General features: G+C 34.4%; 1 non-coding gene across 1 annotated transcript; it reads right to left on the reverse strand.

Annotated features, from left to right (window-relative positions):
- Positions 1–8,571: 8,571 nt before the first annotated feature.
- LOC119057820 (U1 spliceosomal RNA) lies at positions 8,572–8,733 on the reverse strand. The gene has a single exon (XR_005084149.2). It is a non-coding gene; the product is annotated as a U1 spliceosomal RNA (small nuclear RNA).
- Between the last annotated feature and the right edge of the window lie 1,030 nt (positions 8,734–9,763).

The raw sequence follows: 9,763 nt of genomic DNA on the forward strand, positions 1-9,763 counted from the left end.
AAAAATATATGGCTTTTAGTATCTCAATCATGCCTCAATCAGCGATTTAAAAATTATTATTGGTTTGCTGAATGCCAGTGTTATCATTTTAGCATCACTCAACAAGAATAAATTTGTCCAAGTTGCAACATTTGTATAATAAAAAAGAAATCAACAAATGAATTTCAATCCAATAAACCAAGCAAGATTTCAAGTGTACAACATCCAGTTCATAGCTACCAAACAAGAATCACATCTGTGAAGGATCAGTTACAATTTTAATCTACTATATAATGTCTCTAGGAATTGTTTCACGGATACAAGAGCATCTCCTCCCAGGAGTGATATGATAGGTGGTCTTAAATGTTTGGCTGCCTGGCCTACTGTGGTCTTCGCCATCTCATATAAAAAGGTGTTTGTTTGTTGAATAATGAGTTCAGAAATCAACTGAGTTATTACCAGGTACTGACGCTGAAGGAAAGCTAGTGGATCTAAAGGATAGTGGGTGAGAATTCAGGAGTCAAAGCCAGATTTTACACCCAAGCCAAGAAATGACTAGAGATCCAAACCAGAGTATTAATAATAGAGGCCTTACTGAAGCATAGTTAATGGACGATAAGTGACTGTCAGCAGGTCAGACACAGAGACAGAAGAAAGAACTTAAAATTTCTATGAAGAAAAACAAACAAGATCACATGCATCAAAGCATGAGTATCTGTGGTATTAGTCATCTGTATATTGTTCACATCTTGAAAAAATGGTGTGTACTTCATACGATTATTCAATGGTATGTAAAAAATGCCAAAAAATTTACTTTTTTGTTATTCAAATCATAATAAGTGATAAAATGGTTAAATATCTGTTATTGATACTGAGTTTTAGTTTATTGATGATTTAGATCTTTGTGGTTGTATATAGTGAATTAAATTTTCATGATTTTATAGGATAGACATTAAAATTTTTCCAAATAAAGAAATCTCACTATATCAGTACTTTCTATATTGTTTTATGAATGCAAAAATGCTAAGTAGGAATAATAATTTAAAGTTCTATATATATAGTTATATATTCTCAATATTTTAAGGAAGTTAATTAAAAATAGAAAATAACAGAAAAATTAGCTATTACTGTCTTTTTAAAAATTGAAAATGAATGTTTGCTTTTTTAAGTTGAAAATACAAGTTAAGGGTACATTAAAGTCATTGATGTAACTTTTCTTAGATTGGCCATTAGTAAATTTAACTGTCTTTGCTTATTTCATTTGTTTGGATAGCAAAATACTTGAATAGTATACTGTTACTTATTAAAGTGTAATGAACCAAGATGATATGAAAAGGCTATTTGAGAATATTTTTGGCAAGAATCAGGGATTACATACATTCTTTTTATATTAAATTTGTTCCTGAAATTCCTAAATATATACCCAGAAAAGAAAGCAAATAAAATTGCTGTTAAATACAAACTGAAAATTTTGTTATCAGCTCCAGTGTAGGATTCTAGTAAGCTAGAAAACTTTGAGACTACATAATGATTAAAGGAGCAATCAACAAAAGGATATAATTTTTGTAAACATTTATGCACCCAACATAAAAACACCTTAATATGTAAAGCAAAACTCAATGGACACAAATGAAGAGATTGACATTAATACAGTCATAATAGGGGATTTTTACTATCCTGCTGACATCAGTGGATAGATCTTCCAGACTGAAAATCAACAGGGAAACAGCAGCCAAAAATTACACATTAGATCAGATGGATTTAATTGCTATCTTCAGAGCATTTTACCCCAAAGCAGAATATACATTCTTTTCAAGTGCGCATGGAATATTTTCTAGGGTAGACCACATGTAAGAACACAGAACAAGTCTGAATAAATTTAAGAAGATTGGAATCATATCAAGCATCTCCCCTGCCCATAATGGTATGACACTAGAAATGAATCACAGGAAGAAAACAGAAAAATGCACAAAGATATGGAGGCTCAACAACAACATGAAAATACAAATACAACAACCCAAAATTTAGGGACCATGGCAAAGAATTCATAAGTGGATAATTCATAGCATTAGCATTGATATAGATATCTATTTGAGGTAATCAAATAGATTACCTCATTTCTTTTGGATATATACCCAGAAGCATGATTGTTAGATCATAAGATCACTTTTTAATTTTTTGAGGAATCTCCATGTATTTTTCCATAATGATTGTGCCAATTTACATTCCCACCAACGGCAAACTAGAGATGCCAGATCTGCCAATATTTATCGTTTTTGTCTTTGTGGTAATAACCATTTGAACAGTTGTGAAGGGGTAACTCATTGCAGCTTTTATTAGCATTTATGTGATGGTTAATGATGTTGATTTTGAAAAGCTGCTTGCAATGTTCTCAAAATTTAAATGTTTGTGGATGACATTGTGGATGGAAGATCCAATGAATGCCTTGACTGTCTTCTCATTGTTGAATGACATGCATAAAGGTACATCATTGTCAGACTCAGAATGACCCAGAAAGACAAATACATAATATTTTCTTTCAAGAGTTACTATTGATCATTATGAGCTGATTGTGTGTATATATATATATATACCTCCAATGGAATACTCCTAAGGTATTCACAGAGATGGAATACTGACACTTGTGCCAATGTGTATGCATTTTGAGAGTACATTTTTAAGTGAAATAAGTCAGATGAAAAAAGTTAAAAATCATATGACTTAACTCACATGTAAAATGTAAAACTGAAAGCACCGTATAAACAAACAGGACAAACAAAAACTGATAGAGAATAGTATGGTGGTTACTAGAGGGAAAAGGTGGTGAGGGACTATAGTAAAGGGTAAGGGGGGTCAAATATATGGTGATAGGAGATTTGACACTTAGTGGTAAATCCGCAATGCAATATACAGATGATATATTGCATATAGAGAGACAGATGATACATTACAGAATTTTACACTTGAAACCCACATAAATTTATTAACCAATGACACAACAGTAAATATAATTTTTTAAAGAAAATAAAAACAGGGTCAAGTTTTTGCAAGATTTAAAAGTCTAGCATATACCTTTTGTATCAGAAGTAAATAGCTTTTCACTTTGTGTCTGGTGGGTTAATAGTTAATTATGTTGAGGATGATTTGGATCCATACACCAATTGGTAGCAAGCAGCCTGGGAAATGTAGATTCAGTCAGCACTTTGACTCCATTTGATTTCATCAGAGGATGAGCTTTTACTATGAATCTATAGGACTGACCAAAACAATTCACTCAGCATCCTTGCCTTGTTTACACAGTATATGGCCCCAAAGATTGGTGTATTTACTCTGACCTTATATCAGACAGATAGGTCATTGGCAATACCCCAAGGTCACTACAAATATCACAAATCCATCATGAAAAGTTTTAAAGAAAGCAAAAAGAATGACCTTACTATTTTCCCAATGAATGGAGCAACTACCTCTGCTTTCAATTCTATGTAGTGGCCACTGAAATTAAACATGAGCAGAGTCCCATTTTGCACTATTGGGTTTCAGCTTAGTTGAACCATCAGTGAACAAAGCCAAGTTACTTAGAGAAACCTTTGAGAATGGGGCCTTCATTGAGCCACTGTATTAGCCTAGAGATTTTCTGTTTTAAAAAATATATTTTATTGATTATGCTATTACAGTTGCTCGATTTCCCCCTTCATTCCCCTCCACCCTGTACACCCCCTCCCCCACCATTCCCCCCTTTAGTTTATGACCACATATCTCAAGTTCTTTAGATTCTATATTTCCCCTACTATTCTTGCCCTCCCCCTATCTATTTTCTATCTATAGTTTATGCTACTTAATTTCTGTACCTTCTCCCCCTTCTCCTTCTCCCACTCCCCTGTTGCTAACCCTCCATGTGATCTTCATTTCTATGGTTCTGCTCCTGATCTAGCTGTCCTTTTAGTTTGCTTTTGTTTTAGGTGGTGTTGTTAATAACTGTGAGTTTGCTGTCCTTTCACTGTTCATCTTTTTTATTTTCTTTTTCTAAGTCCCTTTAACACTTCATATAATAAGCACTTGGTGACAATGAACTCCTTGAACTTGATCTTATCTGAGAAGCACTTTATCTGTCCTTCCATTCTAAATGAAAGCTTTGCTGGATAGATCAATCTTGGATGTAGGTCTTTGGATTTCATGACTTGGAATACTTCTTTCCAGCCCCTTCTTGCCTGGAAGGTCTCTTTTGAGAAATCCGCTGACAGTGTGATGGGAACTCCTTTGTAGGTGACTGTCCCCTTATCTCTTGCTGCTTCTAGGATTTTCTCCATTTTAATCTTGGCTAATGTAATGATGATGCGTCTTGGTGTATTCCTCCTTGGGTCCAGCTTCTTTGGGACTCTCTGAGCTTCCTGGATTTCCTGGGAGTCTGTTTCCTTTGCCAGAATGGGAAATTCTCCTTTATTATTTGTTCAGGTAAGGTTTCCACTCTTGGCTGTTCCTCTTCCCCTTCTGATACCCCTATAATTCAGATGTTGGAACGATTAAAGATGTCCTGGAGTTTCCTTAGCCTCTCCTCATTTTCTTGAATTCTTGTTTCTTCATATGTTTCTGGTTGGTCATTTTTTTTCTTCCTCTGGTCCACTCCCTTAATTTGAGTCCCAGTTTCCTTTCCATCACTACTGGTTTCCTGTTCATTTCCCTTCACTTCAATTAGTTTAGCCTTCATATGTTCCTCTAATTTGTGACTAAAATCAACCAGTTCTGTGAGCATCCTGATCACCAGTGTTTTGAACTGTGCATCTGAAAGTTTGGCTATTTCTTTGTGGCTTAGATTTATCGGCCCCGGGGCTCTGAGTTGTTCTTGAGCCATGTTTTGATCTGTTCGTGTTGTTACGTATGAGGAGCAGAGCCTTAGGTGTTCACCAGGGTGGGGCCACTCTGGTGGCTGGGTTGTGATGCTGTATATTGGGGCAGGGTCAGAGAGGGAGCAATTGCAATCCCCTCTGCTCCTTCCCATCGCTGGAGCTGGCTCGGTCTGTCTCACTGCTGGCTCCTTCCCTGGTTTATCTGTGCGAAAATGTGTGAAGGCAGTCAGTCATCCACCTTGCATCTTCACTGGATCTACCCCTTGCTACCTCACACCTGGGATTCACCCTTGGCTGCCTGGGTTGGGGGATCTTTTTTGCCCGACCTGCTCTGCTGCTGGCTCCACCCCTCTTACCGGTCTAGCTGAGGAGTTTGTTGTTGTCGGACTCTGTATTGTTCAATTTTCCATGGTTTGGCTGTGTTTATTGTTGCTAAAACTTTATTATTTTTAGATTTGGTTGTGTGAGAAGGTAAAGTGTTTTCACCTATGCCTCCATCTTGGCAGAAGTCCCCAAAGCTTGCTATGTCTTAATCATTCATTTCTTCTCTGGCCTATTCAACATTCTGCCTTGTACATAATAAATAGGCTCTAAATAAATATTTATTAAATTTAATAGTTAAAAGAAGAATAGTTAAAAAAAAGAAAATAATTAGAATCTTAGCACTATTTATGCTTTCATTTATTTATGGCAATTTTCAATGAAAATATCACCAACAAATTACCTTATTTCCATCCCTCTAATAGATACATGAGATGTGGAAAAGAGTAACAGATGGGATTCCCAGTTTTTACTTTAAAACTAAAGATCCATGTAAAGTTTGCAAGCATCAGGTTCCTCTGGTGTTTTTATGCAGTAAAGAGAACTAGTTGGAACAGCAACACATTTGATTTATTTTCAGAAGAAAGCAAACTTCTCTCAGAGAAAGGTGTCAACATGATTTGGAATCGATAACAATCACTGAAGAGTCAAAGTTTGCTCTAGCATGTCTCTCATGAGGCCACTGGGGGGAAAAGTTTCACTAGGTCGTGGAGATACACTGCAAAAAACTTGGGAAAAGTTATCTTATTTGTTTGCATATTTTAGTGGATTGTAAGTGAAAAATGATATTGTCATTTCTGAGGTTTAGCTAAATTAATGTCTTGTATCCTATCACTTGCTCTACTATGTAGAGTTTGCAAATGAACTTTCACAAGTTGTGTTCCACATATGCTTCCATGCTTTTGATCATCTATGTAAAGTGACCGACCAGGAGTATGCTTCTGCACAGTATGTCCCTGAGTGACTGTACACATAAGTGGATTGTTTTGAATATCAAACTGAAGATTATTTTCTCTTGGGAGAGCAAGAAGAGAAGGTGACAGGTTATTAGACATATGGGAAAAAAGGGTAGATACAGGTCAAAGAAAAACTTTATCCAATTGCCTGATTAACTTCACACTTCTTTGAAGTAATAACCTCACATCAATGAAATTGTTTGATAATACACAAAAATCAGCCAGATAGGTACCCAGCAAAACTGAATTTATTGGGGAGCAACAGGAATTATAATCCAATACCTCCAACAATGATGAATCATGTGCACATCAGCTAAAACACGGAATAAGTTCCGTCATGGAGGGGAAAGGAAACTGAGAAGGGCTGTTATGCACACAGAGTTCTCGACTTGTGCTTTGAGACCAGCATCCAGTGTGAGAGCTCAGCTTTATATTCTTCCTACTTTTCTTAGAACCAGATTTCTGTTTACTCATTTTTTTAAATTAACCTCATTTCTTAACAATCCAAACAAAAGACCTACCTTTATGGTGTTATGGTGACTAAAATAAATGTACATTTTAATACAATTGTATAGAAAGCATTAACTATTATTTTGTATACCTTCGACAACATATTTCCTAGGTGATTTGTGTATATTATTTGTTTCTTAACAATGATCCTGTAAGGTCAGGATAATGAGGTGGAGGTGAAAATAATTTTACAGCATGTGTTAGTTCAAGGAACCAAACATGGTCCACCTTTGACTACAGTTTATACTGCCTCAGTAACATGACATTGATTTTCAAACAACATGCTTATATTTTACCTGAAATATGTATCTCAGTGTACATATTTCATGTTATCCTTTTATTACTTTACTATAGACTAACAAAATTCATCACAAATTGTTTCCCATTATTTCCAGGCATACACCTTAAACTAATGATACTGTTGAGTTAAACATATGTTAATGCAATTATTTTCATTACAAATTGCTTTTCTCTTTCTCCTATAGGAACCTGAGCACAATGATTAAATGATCTATACTACAAATTTTCTATCTATCTATCTATCATCTATCTATCAAGATGTGTCCATTTGTTTATCTATCTACATTCCTTATTACCTTTAGTGGAAATAATTATGTATAAAATTATTACAATAATTAATTAGCATAAAACTAGGTATTCTGATGCATTAAGGATGGCTAATACTAAAGTAATTATTTTGTATTATTTACTTTATGCTTAATAATGTGATCACTTTTATATATTAGCTTATTGAATTCCCCAACATACCCTTTAAAGTCAGAAGCATTTATTCAGAACTTAAATCAAAGGAAATGTGCACAGATTAATAGATTGAGGCTAAGGTCACACACAGTAAATGAGAGATGGGATGTGAACCTATAGATCAGTTTTCAAAAATGTATTCTAACCACTAGACTATAAATTTTAGTTGACTTTTTTCCTTCCTAAACTAACAAGTAATTTGATATGATACTCAACCTCATATCTACAACTAATGCATAATATTTTCTGCCTAGTCTAGCAAATAAATGTGTTGTAAGAATAAATGTGAGGTGGCTAACAATAAATACAATTATATTCTAGGTACAATATTGAATTCTTTTCCGATTGGAAAGTGAAATTTGGGGAACTGATGATTTTTTATGCCACACATGTACTCAGGGACATATCTGATTCTAAAGTCTATACCACTTCTTCGAGTACCTGTCGCCCAGTAAAATAAAGCCAGGTATTATGTAACATGAAATATAAATATGACATATCTTTAAAAGAATAAGAGAAAAAGGAAACTTACATTTTGTGAAAAATGATGAATTGCAGCTGTCGTAACCCATATAGCAGTTGTCAAATTTTTTTCTGTTAAGAGCTAGAATGTAAATATTTTAGGTCTTGTAGGCTGTAGTCTCTTTTGCAACTTCTCAGTTCTTCTGTTATAGTGCAAAAGCAGTCAAGATAATACAAAATGAGTGAGCATGATCTGTGTTCCAGTAAAACTTCCAGTAAAACTTATTTCACAAATACATGATGAGCCAGATTGGACCCAGGGCTGGTTTGCTGGGCTAAGTAAGTATCTCACATTTCAAGTCTGTGAAGAAAACAACATATGTTAAGAAAAACATCAGATAGAAAAGCATTTTCTTTTCCTGAAAATAATATTTTCTAAATAATAATACTAATAATAGTTAACATTTGCATAGCACCTTCTACTTGTCTTAAAAACTCATATAAATCTAGTAAGGTTTTTCTGAAGCAGGTGCATTTTATCAGTACAAAGTTAAGTGAAATTTCCAGAGATACACATCTAATCATCAGTGAAGCTAAAGTCTGAACCCAGTCACTGTGTCCCCTGGTTCTGTCATTTTAACTATTACACTCTCCACTACCTTTACTAGGTCTATTGACCTCTTACTTCAACAGGTAAGGTTGGTTAAACATTGATCTCAGCACCACAGACATTGTCCAAAGGAGAGCACCAATATAGTCCCCACTACCACAAATTATGCATTCAAGTTTCCCACATTTGGGGAAATCTCATGGGTGTGTACATCCAGAGTGCAACGGATAACTCTTGCCCTGGGAAGGCCACCTTTGTGATCATGGTATCTCCCCTGCCAAGTAAGTATCACATCTTTTTTTTATGGCAGCAAGTTTCAACTGGTGTGCTGCAAGAATTTTGAAACAACCAATACCTGAGTCTTTAGTCATAGGCACTGACCTCTTTTCCCTCATGGTCAAAAAAAAAAAAAGACAGCCAATGCAACAATAGCCATCAGGTGTGAATGAATCAAAGTTATAGGCAAATTTTTTGTGAGGTTGGCAAAAAATATATATTTTGTGTGTACAGCAGAATTTCAGTAACTAGTTTATAAGTGCTGTGAGAAGAAAATGGTTGAAAATCACTGCTTTATGGCATACTTTGCTTTAATGAAATAAAGAGTATTATATATATGAAAATGTTGTTTTCATAAGGAAGGATCAATAGTTAGTCAATAAAACTAAGTTTATTGACAAAAAGTCTTAATTTACATTGTAAACATTATAATGTGTAAAAGATACATAGCTTTAAATTATTAACTCTGAATTGTTAAGTTCAATCCTATAAATTGTTCGGCGTTTAGGTTTCATAGGTCAATACCTAGGTTGCACAGTGTTCGTTCTTTACTGTTCTATGTAATGGTGTAATCATGAATAAAATTTACCTGTAGGATAAAAATAATCATTTGATCCTTGTGAATATTTTTCCATCTTCAAATGAAGTTTAGTTTGTATCAGTTTATATACAAAATAAGACAAGTGAATATTATTATTATTAAGGTTGGTAACAAAAATTAGGTATTAAGAAGACATTTTATATGAAAAGTATTAAACTTAATATGCTTTTAATATTATAATTTGTATATTAATATATATTAAAACACCAAAAAAAGAAACTCAATTAAAATATGGGCAAAGGACCTGAATAGAGACTTCTCCAAAGAGGACATAGAGATGGCCAATAGACATATAAAAAGATGCTCAGTGTCATGAATAATCAGAGAAATTCAAATTAAAACCTCAATGAGATATTATCTCACCCCGGTCAGAATGGCTATCATCAACAAATCTACAAACAACATGTTGGTGAGAATGTGGAGAAGGAGGAACACTTTTGCA

Source organism: Artibeus jamaicensis, unplaced genomic scaffold, assembly GCF_021234435.1.
Source record: "Artibeus jamaicensis isolate MK-2021 breed Jamaican fruit bat unplaced genomic scaffold, CSHL_Jam_final contig_415, whole genome shotgun sequence".
Lineage (NCBI taxonomy): Eukaryota > Metazoa > Chordata > Mammalia > Chiroptera > Phyllostomidae > Artibeus > Artibeus jamaicensis.